The 18,364-nt window shown below is 38.7% G+C and overlaps 1 protein-coding gene across 1 annotated transcript in view; it reads left to right on the plus strand.

Moving 5' to 3' along the window:
• Positions 1-18,364, plus strand: part of LOC139120599 (nucleolysin TIAR-like) — a 110,404-nt gene that overhangs the window by 70,964 nt on the left and 21,076 nt on the right.

The raw sequence follows: 18,364 nt of genomic DNA on the forward strand, positions 1-18,364 counted from the left end.
GTTATTGATAAGAGTGCTGCGTGCCACTCTTTTTGTACAGTATCTAAGGATGGAATTTTCAGTTGGCTTGTAAACAAATTTGCAAAAAAGTATTAGTAGCAGCCATTTTTGCTATTATAAAATGAACAGATACGATGCAGTAAGTTTTTTGAAATTATCATGAGCAGTGTAAAGACATTAATTGGGTTTGTAAAACACAATTAGAAATATGTAATAATATAATAGTGGAAGTCTGCAGTGACCTCATGTTTCAGTCACTGTGGTGAAGATGAGTGATGTCATTAGACTGTCCTGTGATAACAAAGATTGCTTTCTCGAAGTTGATAGCTGTATGATGCGGCAGAGTTTGGATGTAGGAATATTGATAAGAGGAGCTGTGTGCTACTCTCTTTGTACAGTATCTTTGTGTTTCGAGGGGATTTGGAACAGCGATGCAGCTGATAGCTTGGGATAATGCGTTGGAAATTCAATGCACCAACCAGAAGGTAAACATATGGTGGCAGGTTGCTTATTCGGGTGTGTGTGTATATCGGTGTCTGTTTCACCAAGCAATATGCATTTAGGGGAAATGAACATGGAAACGTTGTGTGAGTTGCCTAATATTGATACAATCAGCACAATAGAGCCTTATTATACTGGCGAGGGTTTCCATAGCGAATGCAATTGCGAAATTCTTACGATATTGATCAAACATTTTAACTTTGGACGTCTTGTGGTACTTTCATTTGTTGTCATCGTCTACTTTATCAGGGAATATTGACCTCGCGGCTGGACTCGATATGAAACAATTTCCTGATTTCATATTACTCTTGTGTTTCCATTAAAGTATGAATTAGTCCTAGTGCTCAAAATTGAGGAAGTTTTTTAGTAATCAGATGGTGTGTTGCGTGGCAAATCCCGGATCTGATATTTATACAAGCGTCTCTGTAATTTGTGCGTTTTCAAGTACCCAACCTACTTCACAGTTTTGTTAAAATAGCACCCTTCAGAATATATTTATGAAAAGCATTCATCTATCTTGACATGAATCAACAAAGGATAGAGACCACAAAAATGTATTTTCGTAAAAATTGTCCCATAATGACATTATTATTATGGATATCTTATGGCCAAATGTTTGATTTGAGACTGTTAATGATTTCTTGAGCTTTGGAATAGGTTTACTGTGGTTAAATATACGTAGTATTAAAGTAATTTATTTTTGGAAGGAACCTGAGGATGTTGTGTAAATCAGATTTTCAGCTGATATCTTTATTTAGGTCGCAGCAAATAGGTGGTCTCTGAAATGCTAATGGGTCCCCATGTAATTGTGTAGTACATGTGTCTTTTATCACTGCTCTGAGCAAAATGTAAAATCTGTCTCCAGCGTAGGTTACTTCCTTGCAAAGATTCTTCCCTGAATACATCCAGTAGGTCCACGTGTATATTTTGAGGTCAGAATGGATGGGGAAAAAAGCATTGTTAAAAAAATACTTCAAAATTCATGATGTTAGGTAGGACTGTATTGCAGTGTAAGTGAACCAATTACTCCAATTTGGGGAGAATTTCATTAATTATTTGTCAAAGGCCTTTATTTTCGACTGACAATGGTCGAGGGGCATGACACCTATTTCATTCAAATGAATAACGCTGATATGAGTCTTATAATTACAAGGTTAAAATAGAACTAAAACGGTTATCTGAATTCTATTGTGTCCCCCTTCTAGTATCAGCTGGCTGCCATCTTGTTTCTAGGATTAGCAGTTCATAAAATATTCTGATGGCTATCGTTATCGTTACAAATAAAGAGAACATCCCATACCTAATCTACAAAGCAGAGCAGATAGAAAGTAAAAGACTGGTGTTCTTGATGACATGGCAAACTGTATCATTCTCTGCCAGGCAAAGTGTAACCGCTGGGGACCAGCTTACTATGCTGCTAATATCAGTCCTTCCTGCACTGAGAGTACACGGCATATTGCTTCCAGTTGGGTAATATCCTTGCCATTTTCGATCCATAATTTTACAGTTTTTCTGCTTTTATTTATGGACAGGAAATCTCATTTAGTGCTACCTCGTGGCTGTCTTTGTGAAGGAATTATCCACGTTTGTCATCATTTTAAAGCACATTGAACGGGTTCTATTCATTTCTCTCAGTCATCGCCCTGGGTGTATATTGGGTGTATTTTCCATTTATTTTATGAAATAGAATCAATGTGTGTAGCGTTACCTGTGCCGTATCGCCTGGAGGCTCGCGGATTTATGAGTTTTTACTCATGCCTATGCAGGAGGTCACAGGTCTTAATAGGCCGCCTCACTCCATTATGCGATTGCCGTAAGTTTTCTCATGATAATATGAGAAATTAGGAGTTGGGAAGCTGTGTGGACTTTAAACTGTGGGAGATGAGTACCTGCTTGGCTCAGTGGACCCTTTGAATAAGATGTGGTCGCACAAATTACGACCTTAGTCCATCCATTAGAACCAAAAACCAGCCACAAACGTCAAATAATACAAATATGCTCTATATTGGCTCTAAGTGACATTTTTTCTTTAGAACTGTCTCTTTGTATTCAAATGTATCTCTAATTTGTACATTTGACAAGGCTAATGCTGCAAATGAAGTATTGACTCTGGTTCTATGCACCCTCTCAAAAGACCATATCAGGAAAGTTAATTGAAAATTTTACACTCCAATTTTCGGTTTGAAAGACTCAAGCTGGGACGAGAATGAAAATGTCAGTTTGTACGGCTGCGAGGATATTAGTTCCTATTAAAAGTAAATGGAATCTAATTTCTGGCTTCATAATTGTATAGATCAATAAATCAAATGGTAAACTGTTAGTGTGTGACACTGAAGCTGAGCTGTGCCGATGGACAAATTAGCTGTTTGCATTTGAAGGTATTATGCAGATTAGCCTGTTCGGTGGCTGTCTCAAAATTAAACAAATTTTTTGCTGAAACCAGTCAAGAGAGTTTCAATCAGGATTCGATGAATATTATTCCCTGGTGTGAAAACTTGTGGAGATAAGATATTTATGAAACCCTTCATGTTTTTGTAATCATTTTGTGTCAGACTGCGTGAAAATTATTCACCTGTCTTAATCATCCTTCCTAGTGAAAGGGAAAGTTATCATATTTTGTCATGTCAGTGTGGAAGTCATACAGCAATCTTGTTCCTTCAACAGTTTGTTCAGAATCTTGCATGGAGCGGGAGTTTCAACTGACCACAAATAAACCACTTAAGATCAAGTTTATGAAACAAATTGAGAAAGCTTATAACAGCAAATTGCTAGTCATTACGTGCTGCGATGCACTGTAATGTACAAATGGCTGTGCTAAGAATTAGCCTTCTCTGTTATGAGATCTTGCTCCATGGCTTGATCCATGGATCCATGTTAATTTTGTGTGGCAAGGTGATGTCATATGTGTGGATCCCTTGATCGACTGTGATGCCAGGATATTTACATGCTGATCTGCTGTGCTGTGATCTGTTTTGGGCTGCAGTGATATGAAATGCTGTGCAGCACAGGGTTGTGCTATGTAGTGCTGCAGGCAGATCATTTGTGACGTGACATGAAAATTGGTGACATGAAATTCAGCACGTATGTATCAGATAAAGTGTGATTGTGCCTAGGATTCAATTCAATTGCTTTCAAGACAAAACTATCACATTGCATTTATTCTAAAGAGATCAGTGCTGTTGTGTGACAGGCACAGCTGGCTGTCTGCTCCATACTTGACCTGGCGATAGATATGAAAATCATTATGAAATTTTTTATCAGGAGTTTCCCTATTTTTGCAGTATAATGGTTTCCATAACACTGACCTTGGCTCACTGTGTGAGCGAGAACCAGTCCTGTAATTTGACATATTACAGTCATTCTATTTTCCAATAAGGAAGGGTCTTTTATAATCTGATTGTTTCAATAGATGTCGCTTTGAACTTTGACCTTCAAAAGACTGCCTTTCTGCATATGTATTGTTTCACATTGATGAGAAGCAATATTTGTGTAGGCAAAATTATAATAGGTAAAGCAAGTACATGTAGTATTTTTTGACGTGTGCTAAAAATAATCCCAGATTTCCCTCTTTACCAGTGTTCCAAAATAAAAAACTGAAAACCCTTGTAGTTTAGTCCAGACCTGTCTGTATTTTTCATAGTTTCCACCAGAAGCAGGAAATCCAAAATTCTTAATTTGCAAGTATTTCAGAGACAAGGGCATTGACTCAACGGAAATCAAAGATATGCATCTTTCCCACTGTATGTACCACAGATCACCAAATCACCCTTTCATCTTGATGAGATGACCTATTGACCCTATCACTCTAGCCTGGCTCGTTAATTAATCTTATTGCCAAGCTCAAACCACCCGTTCATACCGTCACCTCACCAATCAACCTTTTTGGGCTAGTTAAGATCACCCATCAACCATTTGCCAAGCATACTTGATGACTTGTTAATGCTAACACAAAATATAGATCGTACATTGACCTACTGTATCTGCAATGCTTAATTCGTTTATCTGTTGTTTCACTATGCTGAAACATATCTATGCTTGTATAAGTGATACCATTCATAGGTATGCCACCAGGCCATTCATCTTGTACATCACTCACCAAGCTTTGTACCATGCCCAGCTCACCCATCAGATTGTGCCATGCCCAGATCACCAATCAGGCATTGTGCCATGTTCAGATCACCCATCAAGTTGTGTGCCATGCTCAGATCACCCATCAGGCATTGTACCATGCCAAGATCACCCATCAGGCATTGTGTCATGTTCAGATCACCCATCAAGCTGTGTGCCATGCTCAGATACCCATGAGGCTTTGCACCATGCCAAGATCGCCAGTCAGACATTGTACCATGCCCAGATCACCCATCAAGCTTTGCTCAGATTACCCATCAGGCTTTGCTTAGATCACCCATCAGGCTTTGCACCATGCTCAGCTCATCCAACAAGCCTTCTTAATCACCAATAACCTTTTCACCCTTGTTATGTAAAGGTCTAATGTTTCTAGAAATATGATATCGACCAAGAATGGATGAAGAACAATCGATAATTTCACTCGAGCTGCCATGACTGCTTACAAGCTTTCAGTTTCACCTTTGACCCTTGTTCAGAATTTTATAAATGGTGATAACGTGATGAGCAGTAAAAAATAGAAGGACAGTGCACCTAGCTGATGGACGGCATATCACAGTGGTAATTTGTTTCCCCCATAGCCTACAGACAGATTAAATATTCATTCAGTGTTTCGTGCAGACTGTCTACGCATTTATAAAGATATCAATTTTTTATGAATATCTTTTATGGTGCGAAGGGTTTTTTTGTAGATTTCTTTGTGTGGTTCAGCCAGCCATATGCTTGTTCAGTATCCGTGACATTATCGCTGAATGGTGGAAAGATCTATCGTCTTTAATCAGACACATGGAAAATTGGTTTTGAATGGGCTGTTTATGAAATTGTAATAACGATTCAATTATGGAAGGGCCTGGCATGGCATGCAGCTTTTAATAGGATATGGAGGCAACTCTGGAGATGTATCTACTTTCTGGTCTGAAAGCATTCTTAAATAAGTGATGTTGGAAGGTGCTAAGGGTTGGAGTCTTGACAATATTGTCAGCGAGGTGTGTGTTTGAATGTTTCACGGTGCAGGCAGCTTACGATGTAAATAGTGGCAATAACCTATAATAAAAGCAAATTTGTAAGAAAACACGTTCCGACTTGAATGGGAGCGAGCTGAACGTAAATGGCTTTTAAGAGGTGACACTACGACTGCAGTTCAGGAAAGGAACTGATGGAGGGATCTAGCATGATGTCGACATGCGTGGTCCTCAAGTTACGCTCAATAAGCTTAGTTGAGTTTCAGGGATTGACCTTTAACCCCTAGTCATGAGTTGTGCAATCAAATTTTACTCAAATCTCAGATCAAGTTATATCGATGTGTGAATGCAAAGTGACAAGTGTGCTAAATGCAGTGCCGTGTGTAAATTAGAGGCTAGGATTTCAAATTTCATGAAAAAAACCCTGAAATTAAAGATGCTGTGTGGAGAGTCATTGTAAGAGGAGAGAACATACAGAGGCTTGCCTCCCGTGAAGTTTTCATCAAAGTACTGTCGATTATGTCTTATGAATGACTTTCCTCAGCCATGAGAGAGACTTAAGTGATCTGATATGACTTCAAGTAGAATCCTAAACAATTACATCTATCCGTATTCTCTGTTGAGCAATCGCTTTCATGATGATACTTTTTGATGCTTTCATTTCTTGAGATTTCACTGATGATGTGAAATAAGGGTTCGAGCAATGAATTCCCACAGCGGTGCTGTGTATTCCCGCACTGCTCTCAAATTTTTGATCGTCCGTGGCAAATTAACGACCGATTGCAGGCTGACGGAAACTCCTGATGAAGGAATCACTGGTTCATGAAGTCACTTGAATCGGCAAATCATTCTGTTGCACAGTGGTGTCCCCTGTTGATGGCGAAATCATCAGTCAAAGACACCCTTGCATGCAAAAGTGTTCTCAAATTAAAAAAATTAGATTCTTGTCCTTCATTTCGTCAGGGTCGCAGGTCTTCTATATCATACTTGATCTAAGTAAGCAGTTGTTAACCTTGTGTACGTTGTAAATTTTTCCTATAACCCTCGTGTGCGCTTGTGTTCGTAGGTTTAATTTCCTTCCTATTGCTTTCCATCATTTAAGATACCGCTTTTTTTTTAGCATCTGTTGTAAAATTTTATGATGAGGACGATGTCGTCTTGGCTCACAGGATTTTCTTTCTCCCAGTAAAATGGAAGTTTTTGGACAGGGAATGAAGGCCGGTGGCTGGTACTGTAATACCAACATACTCTTTTTCTATATTTCATGGTTTTTACAACCAGCATCTGTCGGGAATTGCCCATTAATCAGCATTAAATTTGATCCTTTGAATGTTGTAGATTGTGGCCCAATATTTCAAACGGAACCTTTCAACAACCAATTTGATACAGTTGTATTCTTTACCATGGATATTTGGACTGTACCACTGGGGAATGGGGAGTGAAGGGGTGAACATTCTCACAGTCTGCTCTTGAGATCTTTTTTGTTCTTGACCTTCAACCGTTTCTACTGACACTCTCCTCATCACATGCTGTGAAAGTATGTATGTCAGTTTGAATGGTAAAAGCACCGGATGCTTACCTGTGCAAAACATTCACATAGAAAATAATGTTTACTGATGACACAAATATGCCTCTAGATACTTCAATAGCGGGCAGTTTCTTCACACAACCAAAGCTACGATGGATTGCTTTTGTTACCTGTCGCAGCAAATTATTGATAAGGACAGCCAGGACGCGACCATATGGGTCGAATGGATATTTTTGGACTCACAATTCATGTGTGGACTCTTGATTATCATCAATTTGATAATGTTAGAAAGATGATTAATACGTGTTGATTGCTTGCTGTAGGGCAACATGAGACTCTCTCTCTCAACTATATGCTATAATGAAGCTTTCCCCTATACAATCATTGTACTTGGCATTTATGTGGGGAAAATAGCTCGGATGAAAAATAAAATTGCGCAGTAAATCACTTTGACAGCAGTTCCGCTGAAGAGGTGAGAACTCGAGGTGCTGGAAGAAATGTTCACATCAGATGTGAATTTCTAGGATGAATTGGGAAAATCCCAGGACTAACAGAAATTATCCGATGACTGTGTTATTGCAGCCCTGAAGTGGTGTCTGTCACTTGAAAAGGACTGTTGTCCATTGAAAGGGTCACCATGGAATTAGCAAACTTGAAAAAAATGCTCACGGAAATGCGCTGTTAAGCTAGTGGGTGGTAATTAGGAGTTTATTTATTGACCAATAAAGATGGATTTTAATTATAATTTCTGGGACAGGAACAAGTAGAAATTGAGCTTCTGTGTTTTATGGCATCCAGGATACTGTGTTTTTTGGTAATCATTCAAGGATTACCCCCACCCCCCCAGTCTACATTATACTATCAATAGGTGTTGTCGAAAAGGTTTGCAAATTGTATGTTGTTCAGTAGCAATTGATGCGTTCCTGAGGCATTCTGTGAGAAAATTTGTTGAGATTGTTAAAAACTACTGCCATTTATACTGCAATTTTCCAGCATTAAAAATCAAGTGTAGGAGTTGTCACTTCCGGCTATTCAATCAGATTTTGTTTTCCATTTGCAAAATGTACTTGTGGCACAATTATCCATTTTTCACGTTATGACCATTCTGTGGGTAATCTTTCCATCAGTTTGTTTGCAGTTTGTGGATCATGCGTATCACACAGTACAGAGAGTACACAGAGACTGGCAAGATTGAAAGTATGAGTTCAAACTCAAACCATTGTTTGTTCATTGATAAGCATTTGGTACACGACAAGTGTTTAATATGTATTTGCACAGAAAATAATTTAAACCTCATTCAGTAGATGATTTAGTATTCAAGGGTGTGGGAGGAAAAATAACAGAAAATCAATTTTCATGGTGTTTGACAAATTTCTAGGAAATGTAAAATATTTGTTGGCTTCAGTTGATTGAAGTGAACTCAAATACTTCTCACTTTCTTACAGTTAGCAGTAATGCTAGAATGTTGACTGGCCAGTGTTGCACCTCTTCATGTTTGTGTGGTGAGAACACACCATCTTGTCTATCTCTGTAGTTGATGATTTTAATGTCTTTTGTGTGGCCTGATGCGATAGAGTGAAAACCAATCTGGGTGTCTGAACCATGACTTCATGTCGTTAGGTGAACCAGAAATCACGTTCTGACAAGGAAAATTAGGTTTGTTTTCTTGGAGATAAGTAAAATGCATTGCAGTGTCACATCTTCTCCGCAAAATTCGCCTCCTCCTCTGTTGTCACCGTGGAATTTTACGAGTTTGTTAGCAGTGTGTGTAGTGGCAAACTCATTTGGCGAGAGTGTAGTGCCTAGGTGAACCCTTGACATCCACACATCAATCTTGCAGCCAACATGTAGTTTTTGACATTGCCTCTGTGTTTAGCATTCCCTTCAAGCTTGCTTCCCCATCCACTGTAGGAAGTCGGATTTTACTTAATTTCCTCTCAGTCCACTTTCTGCATTCAGAGCTGGCATTAAAGCTTTTACAATGCATTAACATTCAGATCTATCTGCACAGATAAATTGTTTCCTCCAGAGTATTTCATATTAAAAATCGGTGGTTGGTACAGGCTCGCTGCGAGCACCTGTATTTTCGTACCATGTGTCATGTGTATGGCAATTCCCACATACGCAAGTTCAACACGATTCATCAGGTATGGCAGCGTCCAACAAACTAGAGAAATTACTTTCATTTGTTGTGTTATCCTTATCGTAATAAATTGCACTTCCAGGAGCTGCTAGCTATCTTCTAGCTGGATGCGTTATCTTTCTGCTTCACTCTCAGATTGGCAAGGGTCAAAGGTCATATTGGGTGATGGTATCTAGTTGGAGTTGTGAAGGCGTCATCCTGAGTTCATTGACACAGTCTGTTTATCGCATTAGCTGCCTCTCCTAATAGTAGTCCAAGATGGTCCTTCAGTATTTAAATCTACCTTTGTAAATTTCCCAGGTCTTATTATCCCTGGAAAGCAAAACCTGTCACCATATTGTTACACTGACTGCATACGTGACCGTTCTTAGACGTTTCGAGCAAAATTTTTTCATGAATGTTTTTCCTTTATTCAAGGAGAAAACAAAAGGTAATGTGAAAAAACACCGAAAAGTAGATACGGTTTGATTCAGATAGATTGGCTCATGAAATTATTCCATGATGTCACGACATTTATTGAACGGAAAATTATTTCCATCTATGAAAATGGTTTGTTTGTTTTTTTGTAGGAAAAAAGAGTCTTTGAGTGCCTGAGCGTGAAGTACTTGTGGTTTATGTGCTAGCATACTGTCTATTGAGTTGAGCGTATTCAGGGAAAAAAGCTCTTGAAAAGCAGACATATGATTTCCCCAGCATCAGAACTAAACGAGTATGTAGAATAGTACGGTATTTCCTTACTGCATTGAATCCAATCAGCCAAGGGTTGCCCAGTGTTTGAAGAATTTATTAGCCAGTGGTGAGCTAATGACCTGAAAGCATAGGCAGCCATTACTGGAAAATTACTTTAAACAATTACAACTGCAAATGGCCTCAGCTCGCTATCTCTAACTTCCAGTAGACTTGTTACATGGAAAGTTGCCTGCAAATTACCCAATCGGCGTTCAGTCCCGGCTTCCAAGTCGCCTTGTGACGTCAACAGGAATGGTCTTTCTATCTTTTGCCGTGGAGACATAGCTTTGGTGTCTGTTGAACAGACCCTGATGTGTCTTTAGCATGCACGTCTCTGTTGCAGTAGGGAAAACAAAGATGGATAGAGCTGGGAGTTCCGAGGCAACAGAGTTAAAAAAAAAAGTTAGAGCGAAAAAAAAGGGAAAGGATATGAGGTGGGAAGCAATTGGATGACAAATATGTCCGTGTGTAAATTAGGGTACAAGGCAGCAGGTTTCATATCAGTCCTGTCCCTACGGAAATGAGCAAGAAAGACACACAAGGGTAGCATTGTGCATACTAAATCAGCTTTAAGTGGTGTTCATGCTGCTGACAAGGCTGTTTGTTGATAGCTGAGGAAATCGAACCAAATTGACAAAAATCCAGACCATTTCTTTTGCCTGCAATTCACTGTCACTTGAAATCTGGAGCTGATTTTTGACAAATTAACTTTTTTTTTTGGCAATGTTACACTTCATGTAATGATTGTAATGAGCGGCGGCTTTTGCTTGATTTGTGATAGTACTCAGCTGGTTGGGTGAATGTTATTGCAATTACTAGCGGTGCCAGCGACGTTTTGCCTCTCCCTGTTCAACAGGCGTCTTAAGCAGGGCCATTCACTCTTCCCATCCGCGACACGGAAGTCAGTGACCATAATTTCTTCATCACAATAATTCATTCACAGCTGCTGTTTGATTGGTGAGTCACCTCGTTCTGCTCATTTGCATATGATATCCTGTTTGTAGCATCCAATCAGATGCAGACAATCTATTTAGTGCTAGTCGCATGACAAAAAACAATCGTGGTGTGTGATTTTTGACCCTGGAGCAATTGTTCAAGCTTTCACATCGCTGAATAAATTGAAACTTTTGAGATTCTCCTGGTTTACGATTTTCATTTCAATTCAATACTATTTTGCTACCAACAACATTCTCTAATGCAGCCCTGTGACTATTTAAAACAACAGAAACATTCTAAGCAGCGTATTTTGACATTATCTTTCTCCCAGAAGTCCTTAATGGATGCGAGTATATGAGGGCTTTGCGGGGTTCATTATTGGATTTGTGCGGAGTCTATGCATGACATACCATACTCATCCCACATTGTGTTCCTGAAAAAATTGAGTCTTGTGATAGTAGTTCAGAGTATTTAATAGTCACGCTTGTACTTGATGTAAGCTCTCTTCCAATCTCGCGACTTACTCCTCTCATTTTTACATTCTCATAATTGTTTACAGATTTCACCCAACATTTTTCATGGAAGTAGAGTGAGATAAATGCTCTCAATAAATTTTTTTCTTTTCTAGTAAAAAAAGCAGCATCTCTCAAAATGTTTGAGCAGTTCATAATGTGACCCTGTTCGGTATTTACGTTGCTCAACGTCACAGACAAAGCGCAGTTTGGATCTACTTTGATCGTACCACAAGTTACGGAATTTTGTATCAGTATGACAAATGCATGCATGAGTTTTACAGATATCTTCATGCTGCGATATGTTCAGCGTGGCCATCAAAGTCTCCCATGAGACACCGGTGTTTTTCTCTCCTGCAAATCCCATCGTCAATATTTCAAATATTGCTGATAAATTTGCAGAGGATTGTAGATTATGTGTATGTTCTATGGCCTGGGGAATATTCTTGTACTTTGCCGTAAGTAGTAAACTCTTGAAACGCTTTCACTTGCCTGTTCCGTCACATTATGACTGTTTGGTGTGTCACAGGGATATACTTTTTCAGCACAACAAGTTATATATTATTTCAATAGAAATATTTATTTTGTGTGCTTCCTGAAGACGCTTGACAGAAACTCACAATTGAAGGATGTTGAGTTTACACAAGTCAGAAAACTGTACAGGGTTGGATGCTGCACTTATTCATTATCTTTTATGTTGTGAATTCATTTTATGATCATATTAGCACGGTGATCCTAATAACACACAGATAAGCAAATTAATCATGCTGTACGCATGCATAAATAATATTCATACCAAATGTATTCATATATAAAGTTACAAATGTGCGGAACCTGGTAAAATATTTCCGCTGGCGTTTGCGGAAAGCCATGAATTGTTTGGATTGGTTGTATCTCATCTTGTTTTGATAAAAAAGCTGAAGAAATTATAGTGTTATAATGTTACAACTATTTTCTTTTCATTTGGAAAAAGATACTGAATAAGTAGCCTGCGTTATTTCTTGTGTAGAAGCGACAGAAACCATAGAAAAATTGCTATTCTGCTTTGAAATTTGTATGATTTTTTTGTGAGCACTGCAGGTCATTGCTTCTTTTGTGGTAGAAGCAAACATATTTGCTTTCTAGCCATGGCAGGAATAGCTATTCACAATCTAGCTGTGCAGGCAATAGCTGCTTCACAATCATGCACCAATTGTAAACATGGTTGACTTGTGATTTTAATACCATGCCCCGACAGTGGAGCTCTTGTCGTTGAAATGTCAGAACGCATTTCGGTTGATTTGACTTTTTCTTTGATCTCTTTTAGTAGTAGTTTTGATGCCACAGGCAGGGGGGACGTGGTTGGACTCCCATCTTGTACATCTGCAATTCATGCTTTTGTATAGGCAGGCTTCAGTGCTATGTGTTCTTTTTCGTCTTTATGTTGAGTGGATTGCTTGATCTGCTGAAATATGAAGCCCTCCAGAATTCGGTAACCGAAATTTGGGCAAAAAAACACACACACAAAAAGTATAAAAAGCCATACAAGAAAAGTCACAAAATGTTCCATTGATGACCTCTGAGAATTTTCTGAGGGAAGAATTTGATACCAGTGCATTGGTACTGTACTAATAGAATGTGAATTCCTATGATTTTTTTTAGCCCATAGTTGTACGTGCGTATGATCAGATCAACGTCGGAACTTGCAAGTCTGTATGTTTGGTCAAGCTATGATAAAAGACACTGTTCAGAAATGAACCGTTTTACCACAATTCACCATTGTGTCAAAGGCCAAATGTACAATATTACAACAATTTATGCACTTGTACAATATGACAACATTCATGCCTTCAAAATTTCTCGCCCGACATGAATTCGCATTTTATGACCCAATAGAGTATATCATCACTGAGAATGCCTCTTGTAAAAGAACTCTGTTGAAAATATCTTATTTGCTTTGGAATTGGAAATGAACTAATGATATTTATATTGCTTTCTGGAGTCATCTGGACAGTTTATTTGAGAAAAATTTTTGAGCCATTTATTCCTGTACACATCTATTCTTTCTGCACTGTATTTGATCCAATTTATTTTTAGCATCCAACACACAGATTTCAAGGCAAAATCAAGGTGATATTGGCATTTCTCCACTCTATACTTTGAGAGGAATTTTTCATTTTGATACAGAAATGTTTATGAAATTTAGAGAAGCCCTTTCTTTATTCACAGTTACGGCCATCTGTTCTTGCACTTGACAAGATGACATCATTCTTCTATGCAAATTTATCTTTAGGTCACTTTGGCCATGAGTTCATTGATCAAGGTCAAGGTTATTGGCTCATGTAGACTGATTTCTGAGGGTATTATTACTCCCCCCCCTCCAACGGATTTTAGGATTAACGTATTTCAGTCGCCACCGATGAAAACCAGCATAACAGAATCCTTGTCTGGTAAAAAACCCTTCAGCAATTATTTTAATTCCAATGGTGGTATGAAGGATGCATCGCAGCGTGTTGGCCAAATCTACCACCCCATGGAACGTCTTTCAAAATTCTGAAACCAGTCCCTGAAAGGACAGTTTTGTCAGAAGTATGCAATGTGAACAGGCTTATCAGATGAAGAGTTCAAAATCAAGCAGTGACCCTGTTATCTTGTCTTCATCCAGTCATTTGGGGGTTCCAACTTGTCCCCCTCCCCCTATGTCCATGATTGAATTCATGAAGGATTTTTTATAGATCCTCCCAGGAACCATAAAATAGTATAGTATCCTGCATTACTTCAGTAAATGGGTAGTTAGATTTGTGTCTTTACATCAATATTTGATGTGTATCACTGTCCTCTTGGTAATCTACTCAAGCAAAGCTCGCTGCAACTCTCCCAAGATGACAGCTATACTGACAGGGGTTCAGAGATCACCGTCTTCATTCTTGTCTCTGCCAATCTACCGCGATATTTTCGTTCCTAGAGCAATACGCATTAAAAATTCCATATCCGGCTCATTTTCTTTGTAATTCTGTGGCTATCAGTAATAATTCAGTCACTGTCGGTTAATAGGAGCTGTAAAATATTTGCAATGTGTGAACTCATCAACGGCAGGGAAGTCAGAATGATAACGTGAAAGGGAAAGAAAAGTGCTATCTCTTTCCTCACATGCATATTGTTGAGATAGGCTTAACATAGTGTGCAAATTTCCTTTTCGGAAGAATTTCTTTTTCTCCTTGTTGTGTTATCCCGTCGCGTCTGAATCAAGCCTGCTGTATTTCTATCAGCATTCAGTTTTGGGAAAAGAGAGTGGAGTGGCTTGGGATTTGCGAAAAGAGCGTGATAGCCGGGACTGGCTAAATTGAGCTATCAATTTGACTCTGACCATAAACAAAGTGGAGACGACCGTTGGATTTCATTTGCTTGATTACAATACCATAGATGATGCTCTACCACTCCCCAGAGGGCAGGTGTGCATCCACAGGCCAGGCTGTGTGCCGACACAGACAACCAACGGTGTTCTTGTTGTTTGCCTTAGCATGTTCTCATTTCATCCCAATTTTCAGCTCACGTCAGAATTTGCTTAAAGAATGTATATGGAGATGACATCGACAGCTCTACTTCTGACATCACATACTGAGAGCACTCATCGTTTTCAGTGAACAGAAGGAGTTATATTCTCATTGTGAGTGTGTGTAGAATTTTTCGTTCTCTCCACACATTTGACATTTAATCGAAGCTGAGTTTTGCTTGACCTGTCCTTGATGTATGTCTGAAACTCAGCATGCCTTGTGTGTTTGCTCCATGATAGCTGGTTTTAGTCTGTTGTAGTAGTGAGTTGCTGTGTTTAATAATCTCCATTTCAATGCCAAGATTATTAAATGGGGTTAGTGCTGGCAGAGGACCCTGCAGGCGTGTCCAGGTAACATGCTCAAATGCCCCCCCCCCCCCCCCCGGAGAACAAAGAACTGTAATTGATCAAATGAGACTTTTTCACAATGCAATTAACATTATGAAAGAAAGGAAAACTGATTACAATGGTGTTTTGATGTTCAGAATGCCTGACAAAAATTGTATTACGGTGTTTAAAAAATGTGCAAGTTTGTATGAAGAGAGCAATTCCTGATCTCTGTGACCAGATGTGTAGAATTTATTCAGTGTGTACATATTTCTGCCGCAAGTCTGTGCTGTTTTTACTCAGAGCAAGGCTCTCACTCATGCATTGCATGCTTCATTTTCTTTCCATGCCTCCCCTCCACTAGTGTTGCATCTTGTTGAAAATAATTGCAGCGTGATTCCGTAATTTCATAGCAGTATAAAAAGCTTTGTTAGGCATTGCCAGCCCTCAATAGATGCAATAAGTCAAGCAATTACTGGCAAGCATTACCACAATAATATCTGAAAATGGAGCAAATTTGATCTGTCCAAGTCAGTCATGTCAAACACACAAATGAATAATTATCTTTGAAATGAATTTAATGATGCAACATAGCAGGCGTTAGAGTGTCGCGGACTTCCTAATGCAAGTTTCTGTAGCGTACTACAATTTAGATTTCAAGGCGTTATACAGCAATACGTTGAACTGTACATTACGAATGTATGGCTGATACTTCCTGCCTTACATGCAAATCTTGCTTGCTATACTGTACTTCAATTTCAGTTTTGCAGGTAAGGTACAGGCAATGAGAAAAAAATGGTGTAATTGCACTTATTTATACATATCTCATGACACTTTTTTATAAACATCTGGTTTACTTAATTTCACATTGGGATTAAGAAAGGATTTTGTAGTATGTTTTTTACACTAAAATTGTGTCAAACACCTGATCCCATCTTATGTTGATATTATAACTGAAACTTGTCATTCTTTTGCTCACTCAATGCAATGGTATGGCTGTTTTCTGCTAATATTAATTTATTGGTGTAAATATTAGACTGACTTTGAATACGGCTTTGTTAACTGGACTTTGGAAATTAATGCCAGTTGCTGTTAATGTAAGGTTGAACCTATGTGTAAGGAACGGATATGGAAGAGAACATGATGTATTTACATTTTAAATTTGCATATGTTATTATCAAGCATATGATATTAGGAGAGAGCTTTTGTTCAATGTTTGGAAATTATGTTAATTGATTTAGCCTGAAAGCAAGTGAGTGGACAGGATAAAAATGGGACGTTATAGTTTAGTGCCCTCAAATGTTCATGGTTTCTGCAATCTTACAGTCAGTTTGGGAATTTCTTTCTTGAAATTTCCTTGAGTTAGCCCAACAATAATATGTAAAATTTTCTTTCGTCAAGGAGGACACTTGTGAGCCCTGTGGTGTGTCAAATTTGCTGAGAGGTGACACTGTGTTAGAGGTCAGGAGATCGGTTAGAGTAAAAGAAAGGGGGAGAGAGAGCGAGAGAGAGAGAGATAGAGAGAGAGAGAGAGAGAGGAGAGAGAGAGAGAGAGAGAGAGAGAGAGAGAGAGAGAGAGAGAGAGAGAGAGAGAGAGAGAGAGAGAAGCAATACAGGGAGAGGTCAAAGAGAGGGGGAGAGAATATTTTAAGAGTGAAAGAGGAAGGCAAACTGAGATAGAGACAAACATTAATAGCGTCAACTTTCATTGAATTCAATAAAGGTAATCTGATTCAGAATGATTTATGAAATTGGAAATGCAAGGTTAAAGCAAATGACCAAAGCATGGCGTAGCGTTACAAGGAGACGCGGTGTAATTTGGTACATACTATCAAGGTAGAATGCAAAACGAATGGTAATCACATGCATGTGTTTGATTGTGTGGAAATCCACTCTGGGATTAAACATGGACATTCTCAGAGTGATTGTGTATTTTTTAGTGACTTCCAGCCATCATATCCAATTGAAGTAGTATGCAGCAGGTAATGCAAAAAACAAGACAAAAACTGTGTGTTCAATTAGCAATGAAGAGAAAAGTCTTCTATCACTGGATAATTTGTGAATAAAAGGAAGGATATTAATTGACAGACATAAACAGTAATTGTAGTCATGGGATCAATATTTCTTTTGTCTTCTGATGTGTTCGCTTTCTTAACACTGATATAATGCTCCCATCAGGGGCATCCACTATAGCCGTAACTTCTTCAATGTTTTGATAGCCTAGTGTGTAATGTCTGTGGTGATTTCTGTTGGGCATTCTCAGAGGCGTAAATGAGATGTGCCAAAAACAGTGAAGGTGGAAATCAAATCAGAGGAGCAGTGACAGCAAGGAATTGCTCAGGAAACCTTTCGGATTGTTTGAAGAAGGATGGCCCCAGGGCTGTGCATACCATGAAGTGGATAATCTTGTCGGGGGGAAGCCAAAGCCGATGTTAACGCCTTTTTGATTGACTGCAGTAGCACAACCTGACAGGTTGTTGAAAGAATCATACAGTGCAGCTAGGCAGCTTCATTACAACCGTATTCCCACCGCAAAGCAATATTTCAACCTATATCCTGTCCTAGAAGGAAGGATATGCTCACAGTATTTGATACATCATTCCTTCAAGGGAAGGCCTTAATATTAGCATTATCCTACTCCAACATCAGTTATATGACACCTTATTACAAGCCTATTATCGTTAATACCTGTCTTAGATATTAAAAAAACCCAACAGATTTGGGTACTGCCCTTTTCCTGTACATTTAACTCTTGCACAGTTCATCCCAGCATTTGAACAGACACAGCTGTTGCTAAATGTGCCACCAGTGCTATGCTTCAAATACTTTTCAAGAAGTTTATTATTTTAAATCCATGTTTTACAGATTATTAAATAGTGAGTTTAAGAAGGTTACTGAATAGTAAGTTTAAGAGGAACCTTAACCGAAGGTTCTATATGTTTGTGTATTAATTTAGTGCATGCTGTGTCCAGAGAAGTTCAGAGAGGTTTAGTAATGTCTTAATCGGCTGCAAAGGTGAGGTTGTATTCTGAGAAGAGCAAAGTTACGAAAATGAAATAAGGGATTATG

The sequence above is a fragment of the Ptychodera flava genome, chromosome 20 (assembly GCF_041260155.1).
Source record: "Ptychodera flava strain L36383 chromosome 20, AS_Pfla_20210202, whole genome shotgun sequence".
Classification (NCBI taxonomy): domain Eukaryota; kingdom Metazoa; phylum Hemichordata; class Enteropneusta; family Ptychoderidae; genus Ptychodera; species Ptychodera flava.